Here is an 11,102-nt window from a genome sequence, read left to right on the forward strand (position 1 = left end):
TCCCAATGCTCAGGCCACACCTTTGGCTGATTAACCCAAATTCTGGAGGAAAGAGCAAGACAGCCATATCTTTACAGCTCTTGAAGTGAGTCCAATGTGAGGTCCAGAATGAGACACAAGTGGACAGAATATCTACCGAAATACCTGATATATATATTTTTTTTATCTAGAGGGGCATCATCTTCCAGTGGCTTCTAATGAACCTTTAGAAAGTGATACATTTTGTTCTGTGAATAGTCTTTTTCTTCTTCTTCTGAACATGATACAAATTAAACATAAATAATACTTTAATATAAAATTGTGCATATTATTTGTGTTCACAGGAAAAAAGAGAACATTGCTAAGTACAAAATATAATAGACTTAAGTAGAAGGACAAGGGATACAGGTTGTCAAAATGTATAGTCATGTCTGAGGAAATTTGGTTGAATTTGGTCTAGAACAATTCCTTGCTAATGCCTAAGGGATATCAGAATTCAAGAAATAAATTAATTCTAACTAAAATTTATACAAGTCTCAGTAAATACCTTAATTCTACTTTAAAAATTTACCTTAAGGATATTCAGAGAGAATAGAAATAACAACAATAGTAATAAGTATTTAGTGAAGATTTATTTTCTATCAGGGACTATGCTAAAGGCTTATACATATTTTAATTCAATTCTCACAAAACCTTTTGAAGCAGTTATTATAACCTACGTTTATAGACAAATTAAGGTTCAGAGTTTACATAACTTTCCTAGTGTAACACAACTTATAATTGGCATTAAAAGAACTGAATGTTCATCTGTGTCCAGAACTTATCCACAATCAGTTCATTTTCTTCCATCTCAAGTCACTTGTGATGGTGAATCATAATGTAAATGAATGCATTGTTCATTTATTTTAATAAACCATTTTAGTAAGGAAGAAACATACTTTCCTTCTATCAGTGAGCCCTAACAATTAGCCAAACTAAATTTGGAACAGAAGTTAACCAGGTAAGCATGGAACAATTAGGAATATGTTAAAAAAAAAAAGAATAATTTTTTTTTCAATTCTTATTGATTGTAAAATAGGTTCTCTTTTTTAGCAGACTATAGAACTTAAACAGCTGTATGTAAATTAGTGAAAAATTTCCATAAAGCTTATTGAGAAAAGAGTCATCCTTTCCCATCCTACTCCTCCCAGTTCCCTTTGGCTACACAGAGGTATGCCTCAAGCAGGCTTAAATCTTGAGTCTACTGTGCCATGGCTTCTGGAACACCAACCAACACTCTAACCACAAGATTGGGTGATGGCTGTTTATGCATGAGTTACTTGCACCTGGCTATGGCAAGGAGAATGTCATTTATTTTTGGCATTATCACAGAGCTTGGTTCATAAGAAAAATTCCAATAAACATTGAATTTATTGGAATTTTTGTGGCTTGAAATTAATTTACTTAACTTGCATTAAAGCCTGAGGCTGTTTCATTTGTTAATGAATTTGTGTATGAATTTCTTAATAAGAGGAAATACAGTAAGGCCATGCTTAATGAATGGGATGTAATAACTATAACATTTGTTTTATTCAATTTCTGCTCTTTGGCTGTGCTTTCCAAAAATAAAATTTATTGGTAAAACTATCCCTCATATAACTAATCCATTACCAAAAGGATTTTATAGACTTTCTTCTTTTTAAGTTATGTTTTAAAAATTTTTATATTTTTTAATCCCTTATCATTTTTTTAAGTAATCTCTGCACCCAATGTAAGGCTCAAACTCATGACTCAGAGATCAAGAGTTGTTGCTCCATCAACTGAGCTGGGCAGGCACCCCTATGTTTATTTTGTTAATAGAAATGTTTAGGGATTCTTTCACATAATTTTATTTGGCATTTGTTCTTTAAACATAAGACTCGCTAATTTTTTTTACATTTATAATAATAGAATGAAACTTTGTGACCACCAGGGAAGCACTTTTTAAACAGCATATGATAATGCAGGACATTTAATTAAATACCAAGTAATCAATAATAATCATTTAATATTAAAACCTTCAGACATTTCAACCTTAGTGACTTTCTGATGGTCAAAAATAAGCATGATGATTGGAAATACAATTGCTCTGCATCCCTGTCATTTCACTGGTAGATAGACACAAAGCATCTAGTTCCAAGAGTTGTGCTTAAATTAAGTAAAAGTAGAAACATTTACTTGAATTTCCATCACCTCTGCACATCCCTGCAGACTTAGACTGCCTTGAGGCACCTTAATGAACGCTAATGCTCACCTATCCAGACGCAAAAGCACGAATTAAGAGGATTTCCAACAGCATTATGATTTCCAATAAGATGTTTTGTTTTGTTTTTTTTTTTAAAGATTTTATTTATTTATTTGACAGACAGAAGTCACAAGGAGGCAGAGAGACAGGCAGAGAGAGAGGAGGAAGCAGGCTCCCCGCTGAGCAGAGAGCCCGATGCGGGGCTCAATCCCAGGACCCTGGGATCACGACCTGAGCCGAAAGCAGAGGCTTTAACCCACTGAGCCACCCAAGTGCCCCCCAATAAGATGTTCTGAAAGTTTTCCAAGTGCATTTGAAATTCCCAGAGCAATGGGAGACGCTAGTTAGAATGCAGTACAAAAATAGTCGCACACATTCCTTTGTGTAGTCCCTCAATGTGGGCATTGTCTCTTGCCTCCACTCCCTGACTGTTCTGGTTCCAAAACTTTCATGTTAATGGAAACATTAGTATTCAGTTTCCTTCACTAAAAACCCAGTCATCTCCATTCTATCTCTTTTTTAAACTGTTTTCTAATTTTTATTTTATTTTATTTTATTGTTATTTTCGGTATTGAAGTATAGTTGACACACAATGTTACGTTAGTTTCAGGTGTCTCCATTCTATCCATTCGGGTGATGGATCTGTTACCAGAACTTCCGGGACTATTACTCAGTTTCATCAAGTTAACCCTGGTAAACGCCTGTTGGGATATTGTGTCTCTAAAATCAGACCATAAGCTAGAGAATATGTAAAAGGAACCCAGTAGTTTACTAAATTGACTCAAGACAATTTGTATATGTTCAGAAGTGATGAAAATCCAAGTAAATATTTCTGCCACTTTTCTTTAATGTAGGTGTAATTCTTGGATCTAGATGATTTTTGTCTATCTACCGGGTTTGTGATACAGGATAGTTGATACTTATATTTCTAATTGTTATGCTTATTTGTGGCCAACAGAAAGCTCTAGGGTTGAAATGTCTGAGAAGTTTTATATTCAATGATTATCCTGGATTACTTTGCACTTAATTAAGTTGTCAGCATCATCATATAAATTATTTAAACAAAAAAATGCACCTCTGATGATCATGAAGTCCTGCCTTCTTACATGATAAGTTTCCTCTTTGGACCTCAAAATGTAAAAAATTAATCCATTATATATGTAAGGCGAAAGTGAAGTACAAAGGAGAGAGGGAAAGGGATTAGGAGAAATCTGAATTCTTTGAATGAATACTGTTTGCCTGTGCTTTGCATAAATCATGAAGTTTCTCCAAGTTTGATATGGTTTCACTTCCGAAGGCACATAGCAATGCACAGAAAACATACATAATTCACTCAAGATCGCATACCTAATAAGTGAATGAAATGGAATTTTTATGCATAGCTCTTCAATTTAAATCCTACCTCTTTCTGTATATGGTATTTTCTTAGTGTCTTTGATAGGAGACATAGAAATAAATAACTATTTAGGGTTAGGCATAAGTGTAAGCATCATCAAATTAGACATGGAAGATAGAACTGAAATAAAAAAAGGTGTTTTTTTAAGACTTGCTTTTATTTCTTTTTCAACAGTGCCATCTTGTTTAGATTATCCATACATTAAGGTACTTTTTTTTCCAAGTGAAAATCAGTTTTCCTCTTACGAAATGTGTCTTCTCTGGTGGAAAAAGCACTGGTCTATTTCACAGAAATCCAATATTCTAATATTGTGTAAACTTAAGTGTGATATTTTACCTCCTTGGTGAGCAATTACCTTTTTTTTTTTTAAATGGGGGAAATAATTACTGTTCTGTCTACCTCACTGCTTTGTTATGAAGGACTCATGAGCTAATGCATATGAAAGCTCTCTAAAGAATCATAAATGTTGAATGCATGCAAGAGATATTTAATGCCATTTAATGAATCATTAGACCACAAGTCCCTCCAAAGAAAGAGATACAGTATTTTAGTTTATTTATTTTGAGGGCTGTGCAGCACACAGAAATTGACTAGTACAGCGAAGTTATTTCAGAGGAATTTACTGAACGAATTTCAAGCTAACTTTATACATACTTTATCAGGTGAGGAAGAATGCTACACACAGAATCTAATTCATCGATAATCCTCACCACTACCTTGTGAGGCGATTGATGTCCATTCATTAAAATACAAATGGAGACAGCGGCTGAAAGCATCCAGCATCAAATTCATTATTTAAACATCAACCCAAGGTACAAAAAATAACCATTTGCCTACAAAAGAGAGGGAAGAACTTCTGTATACAATAAAACATCACAGAAAAGAGTATCGATTCTCCAGCCAACCAATATGAAACCTGCCAGGATATCTCCTTGCATCTGGTCTTCTGGCTGCAGAAGGAACCCAGGTGCAAAGCAGTCCTTGGCAAAATCAGAGAGTAAGTTCTGAGGATTTCGAGAGCCAAAATGATATGACAGACAGGATACTAGGCCAAGTTTAGGAAATGTCACTTGAGATGGTATTGGAATGGTATTAAAACTTAGAGAGAAGACACTTAAACCACTGAATTGAAGGGATTGGGAAGGAAGTTTCCTCCGGTGATTTTCATTCCCCATACTTCTGCTTAGCATTTTATTATATACAATGATGTATTCACAAAGTCCTTTACAGTACTGTCCCACAGTACTCATGTACACATGTAGTTAGGTATTTTTTTATTTATTTTAGTGAGAGAGAGAGCAAACAGGAGTGCGAGGGGTAGAGAGAGAGAGAGAGGAGAGAGAGAGATAATTCAAGCAGACTCCAAGCTGAGCCTGATACAAGGCTAGATCCCAGGACCCTGTGTTGATGACCTGAGTTGATGACCTGAGTGGAAGGCCTAACAGACTGAGCCGCCCAGGCAACCCCTATGTATTTAATTATTATTACATGATAAAAATTTTACATTCAAGTTCATTAATATTCCAAACAGTTCCGTTGGAAATTTAAAAAATGAAAAGGCTACAAATTGTTCAGAGCTGTTCCTGTAAAGAGAGGCAGTTTTTTGGTTTTTTTGTTGTTGTTTGTTTGGTTGGTTTTCTACCTTTTTCATGCCTGGCTATCGGTCTTACTTTGGCCAATAGAACATTAGTATCTCTGACCAAAGCACTTTGTTAAAAATGCTTGCAGGTTAGGGCTGGCCCTCTGTTGTCTCTGGGGATTTTTCCATCATCATGTGTATAACCCTGAGCTAACCTGGAAGATAGGAAGCCATGAGAAGGGAGGCTCCTGCTTCCCCAGAGAGCCCAGCTTAGGGCAGACATTCAAGAGCATTCCAGATCAACTACACCAAGGATAGCAACTTAGACCAGAGAAACCATCCAGCTTACCCACAGAATAAGAGCTAATTAAATGATTGTTGTTTCGAGTCATTAACTTACAGGATAATTTGCTTTGTGGCAATATTAATTGATAAAAGTCCTATATTTAAATTAAAAATTAACCTAGGTTATTGGGTGAAACAGCTGAATTTCATTTTGTTGAAGTGACTTTCTCAATATCACCTAGCTAAATAATGGAAACATTGAGGTTTAAAACCATATTTGTTTGAATCCGTATGTTTTGATTAGTTCTTCACACACCACTGACTACAATCTGGCCCACCAAGTGGTCCCAAGTGTGGCACAGAGCGTTGAGTCTTTGTGACATCTTCTGTTAGTCATTACATCTAGAGCTCTCCCATTCAACTTGAAGGCATACAGAACAATGAAAAGAATGGTACTGAGAGAGGCAACTATGGTAATTAATAATACATAATAATGTAGTATTATTATAAAGTGCCATAATGAAATCATACCCAGTGTGCTATTGCTAAAATCTAGTGAATTTCAGAAAGTACCATGAAACCCGGCTCGAATTTGTATTTAACCTAAAATGCTTTTTTTTAACACTCAAAACTGATCCTGGAATGATGCATTGTGCAAAATGGAAAATAAAATTGACTCCTAGAGATTTTTAAAAGCAAAATAAAAATAAAGTGCTTTATCATCCTGAGATATTGATGTAAACAGTCAGAGGCTATATTCCCCTTCTGCCCTGCTGGATGGTAACTGAAGCTCGACGTAGAATTGATGGACATTTGCTGTTATTGACTGATGCCCCAACACTACATTTATTAATTCATGAGTTTCTATCACAGCAGACATCCAAACTTAATTAATGCTAGTGATCATGTATGGCCATGGGAAACGTACTGCCAGCCTTCTCAACAGTTTTACCGCTAACTCAAACTGTTGGTGTGCCTTTGGATTGTCCTTTAAATTTTCTGGCTCTCAGCTTTATTATGTGTTTAATACATATGTCATGGATCTTTAAAAGCTGTAAGTATCAAGACATTTGTACTTGTTTTATTAAAAACATAAACCTTTTATGATGAGTCTAACAGTAGCATAGTGACCTAAAAATCAGTTGCCTCAAAATGTTCCCTTTGATTTGTCAGAGAGTTTTTTTTTTTAAAGATTTTAAAGATTTTTTTAAAGATTTAAAGATTTAATTATTTGACAGACAGAGATCACAAGTAGGCAGAGAGGCAGGCAGAGAGAGAGAGGGGAAGCAGGCTCCCGCTGAGCAGAGAGCCTGATGCGGGGCTCAACCCAGGACCCTGGAATCATGACCCGAGCTGAAGGCAGAGGCTTTAACCCACTGAGCCACACAGGTGCTCCTGTCAGAGAGTTTTTAAGTGCATAGACTTTCTAGTACTTTGCTTTGCTCCTATGCAATCTGCTGTATCTCTTTGTGTCCATGCTTCTGCATCCTATAGATGCTACCTCATTGCTCCCAACTCAGGAAAACTGCTGTCTCTAGTAGTCAAGAATATGACTGAATATATGATGTAGACAAGCAAATCAAAGAATTGCTTACAAACATCCTTAGAAACAACCACTCTTGCAACCCAAGTTGGATCTCACGATCACAAAATTTCTCGCTCTTTCTCTTTCTCTCGACCTAAGCTGATGTGAGCAATTTAAAAAAACCTGTATCCACGAAGGCTGCTAGCATCACTGTGCTGCCAGGAAGGAGACCCAGTCCTACAGGTATACATACAGGTCATAGGGAGAGAGAAAGCATCTTTCTTTCCTTATGTCCTGCTTCAGAATCAAACTCTCTACAGAGTGATTGACAGTTGAAACCTTGTTACTCAGAAAAACCTCATCGTGTTTCAAGGGCATGCGCCAGACACACAGATGGAAAGGCAATTTCAACACGTGACGGTACATTTCCTGCAGTTGGTTTTCCTTAATCTAAGGCACTGTCATGTGCAATGGCAAATGGCAAAGCTCAGTTCATACAATGCTGCACCAGGCACAGTGCATTTTCTTTTAACATCTGTCCTTCAGTATATATATATATATATATATAGAGAGAGAGAGAGAGAGAGAGAGAGAGAGAGGCTCTCCCATCCAAATCTGATATCCTGCAAGCAACTGTTTGGGCAAGAACACACACACACACACACACACACACACACACACACACACCATAGAAATTTAACACCCACACAATGTTCCCAATGCAATCATTCTTAATGTTAGAATCATCATCATTTTTTAGGCAAAAACAGTGTGTCCACCTTTCTATGGTATTAATCTTTTTATATCTCCTTTTTATAAAAAGGCAGGAGGTAAAGAATTTAGTGCCACTTAGTTACTTAAATTTTCTATGCCTCAGTATATAACTCATGGGTTTGTTGTGAGGACTTAATGAAACAATGCATGCAAAACATGAAGTATTAGTGCCTTACGTGTATCAGTTACTAACCTTTATATAAATTAAGTAAAATAATGAACAATTTACATTTAAAATTTTAATTATTATCTATTTTACAAGTCATAAATTAATTAGCAACTTATTTATGGATACTTATTCAACATTTACTCTGGGCTATCTAGACAGAGTTGCTTTTATTATTTTTGGTGACATTTGCAATTTACGAGATGAGCAGTAATGTTTTCCTCTCATTTTTGTATTTCTTCAAGATGAATTATGGAGACAAAAATATTTATTTTAAAATATACTTCTCTGAACAATAGCTAAGTAGTTTGGCTGCTGATTCGTCTTGCACTTTAATCATATCTGATTACTTTCCTTACAAATATGTTCTTACGATTGTTGGCTGCAGATTCTAGGACAGATGTGGCCAACTCACTTGTCAACACAATTTTAGACTAAGCTTATATTTCAAATGTTTAATTGCTTATGAGGTTAGAAGGTGCCAAAAGAACACTATTGATTTCCAGATTGCAAATTGGTGGTGATAAATTTGGTGTCTGGGAAAAAAAAAACAAAAATGACTCTAAATTATGTAAATGTAACAAAGAAGCTGTAACATAAAATCAAGTTTTTAAAAATATCATTATACTCTTCACTATATTTTCAGACCAAATCTAAAGTAAAGTCTTACAAATATATTGTGGTAATATGACCAAATCTTTACTAACTTCAAGGTTTGGGTGCTCATTTTATGTGGCCTACATTCTTATATTATAAATCAATTTGACAATTACACAACAGATACTAGATGTGATGTTATGAATAGAAGTCTCTATCTCAATGCTCCAAGTTTCACTGCACCTGAAAAAGTCACTTACCTTGAGTATTTTTACAAATGTGAATTTTAAGAATAATTTAATTGTCAAATTATGTCTTTAAGTATTTCACATGCAATTTGTAAGTAGTATTGTGATAAGATAAATCTATTAGGTTTTGGAGGATAAAAGATTTATCTGTACTGTATAAGACTTTTATTAATTTGACAGTTTCCAACTGATAATTAATTTAGTGGTAATTGACCACTAAATATAACCATAGGGAATGAAATCTTTGAGCAAAAATATAAACCGACATTTAATGAACTACTAATCTTTTCTTTATGCTTCAGTGTGGTTAAATCTTCACAACACCTCTATGTGGTTTATATTATTATCTATGGTACTGATTAAGAAACAGTGGCTCAGAATATAAAGTGAATTTCCAAAGATCACACACACACACAAACACACACAATTTCTCTTTCTAGCAAAATGACTGGCAAAATAACTTGAAAACTCTCCTACTAAAAATACCTTGGGACCCTCGATAAAATATAACAAACAGCTTCTTACAAACATAGATAACCTTGCAGCAGGATATGAGGTAACCTCAGGAGATCACAGAGAAATCAGGAAAATGCTGTAATCCTTCAAACAGATGCTACAATGTTCCTAGGAGGGTAATTGGCCATGGAATATCTTCAGTTATCCAGGACCTAAGATTTTTAGGGCCAAGTTGATACGGTGATCCAGATTTTATTGTGACATACATGATGAGTTAAACTGAGACCTGTTTCTCAGTCCAGTGTCCTAGAAGTGCTACCATATCTCCAAATAGAAAATCTGGAAAAAAATCTTCCCACCATCACTGGGAAATAACAAGGAAGCCAAAGTTAGTTCACAGCAAACTTAAGAATATATGTACATAAGCCAAAGACACACATATGATTTTTTATTATCAGCAATACCAAAAAACATCATAAAGTAGTGTAAAATTTTCCTTCAGACATTAAGATATACTAACCAAACTGCTCATTGCATTCTCTAAGTGCGCTTCTGACTTTCAAAAACCAAAACCAAAACCAAACATTCTCATCTGCAATATCATTTCTTCAAAATTCCAGACGCTCACCATCTTGACTCTTTATTAATGACCTTATTTCCTATTTCATAGGACAAATGAAACTCCAGGGGAAGAAGCTGACCAACCCTGCATCCCAAACTTCTCACGGCCACACCTTCCTACTCACATGAACTCACATCCATATATTCTGATTCCTTACACCCGCTACTAAGGAATTATTCACTCATAACCAAGGGCCAATTCTCCAGTCACAACCTATATTCCAGGAGATCATCTATTTCTCGTTTTCTCCCAAAGGTATCACTCGGATAATTCTTTCTATCTCTTGCATTGTCAAGCTCCTCCTTTTTATTGTAATATTTGTAATAGCATACAACGTCCTGTAATGGCTCTATATAATCTCAGGAAAAATGTCTCATTCCGTTTCATATTCCATCTGTTGCCCACTTCCTCCATTTATCTTTTCACGATAATAATTCTAGAGAATTGTTATTAATGACAACAATTCATTTCTTATGATTCATCCTGCCAATATTTTTCTTTTTAAGAAACTAATGAGTGCTGAATTAGTAAATCAATTAGACAAATCTCAAAATCAGCCTTTTTGACTGAAGAAGAAAGGTTGACACATATGACAGATTTCTGTTTTAAGCATTATCTTCCTTAGTGATTCAGTTATTGATTTCTGTTTGGGGGGAACTCAAAATTCAGTGACTTAAAGCAAGAAAAAAATTATTCTTCAAGATTTTATGGTTTAATTCAGTCGTTCTTCTGGTGGTCTCACCAGTGTTCCCCATGGAGCTGAATTAAGCTCGTACATTATCTATGGGATGAACAAAACTAGGACTATGGCTAGGGTGCCTCAAGTCTCTTCCATATGTCCTCTCTATATAACTAACTTGGACATCCTTACACATTAGTGGTTTCAAGGCAATGGTATAAACTTCAGCATTTCAAGGCCATGAAAGTACATTTAAAAATCTTCTAAAACCAAACTTCAAAAGCCAGACATGATAAATTCAGCCAAATTCTATTAGTCAAATCAAGTCACAGATCTGACACAGATACAGGCAGAGGAAAAAATAGTATCAACTTTTTGATGAGAGAAGTAGCAAAGTTTCATTTAAAAATCACAGCTAAGAGTGAAATAAGTCAAGCAGAGAGAGTCAATTATCATATGGTTTCACTTATTTGTGGAGCATAACAAATAGCATGGAGGACAAGGGGAGTTAGAGAGGAGAAGGGAGTTGGGGG

This window comes from Enhydra lutris, unplaced genomic scaffold (genome assembly GCF_002288905.1).
Source record: "Enhydra lutris kenyoni isolate GAN:26980312 unplaced genomic scaffold, ASM228890v2 scaffoldscaffold35, whole genome shotgun sequence".
Lineage (NCBI taxonomy): Eukaryota > Metazoa > Chordata > Mammalia > Carnivora > Mustelidae > Enhydra > Enhydra lutris.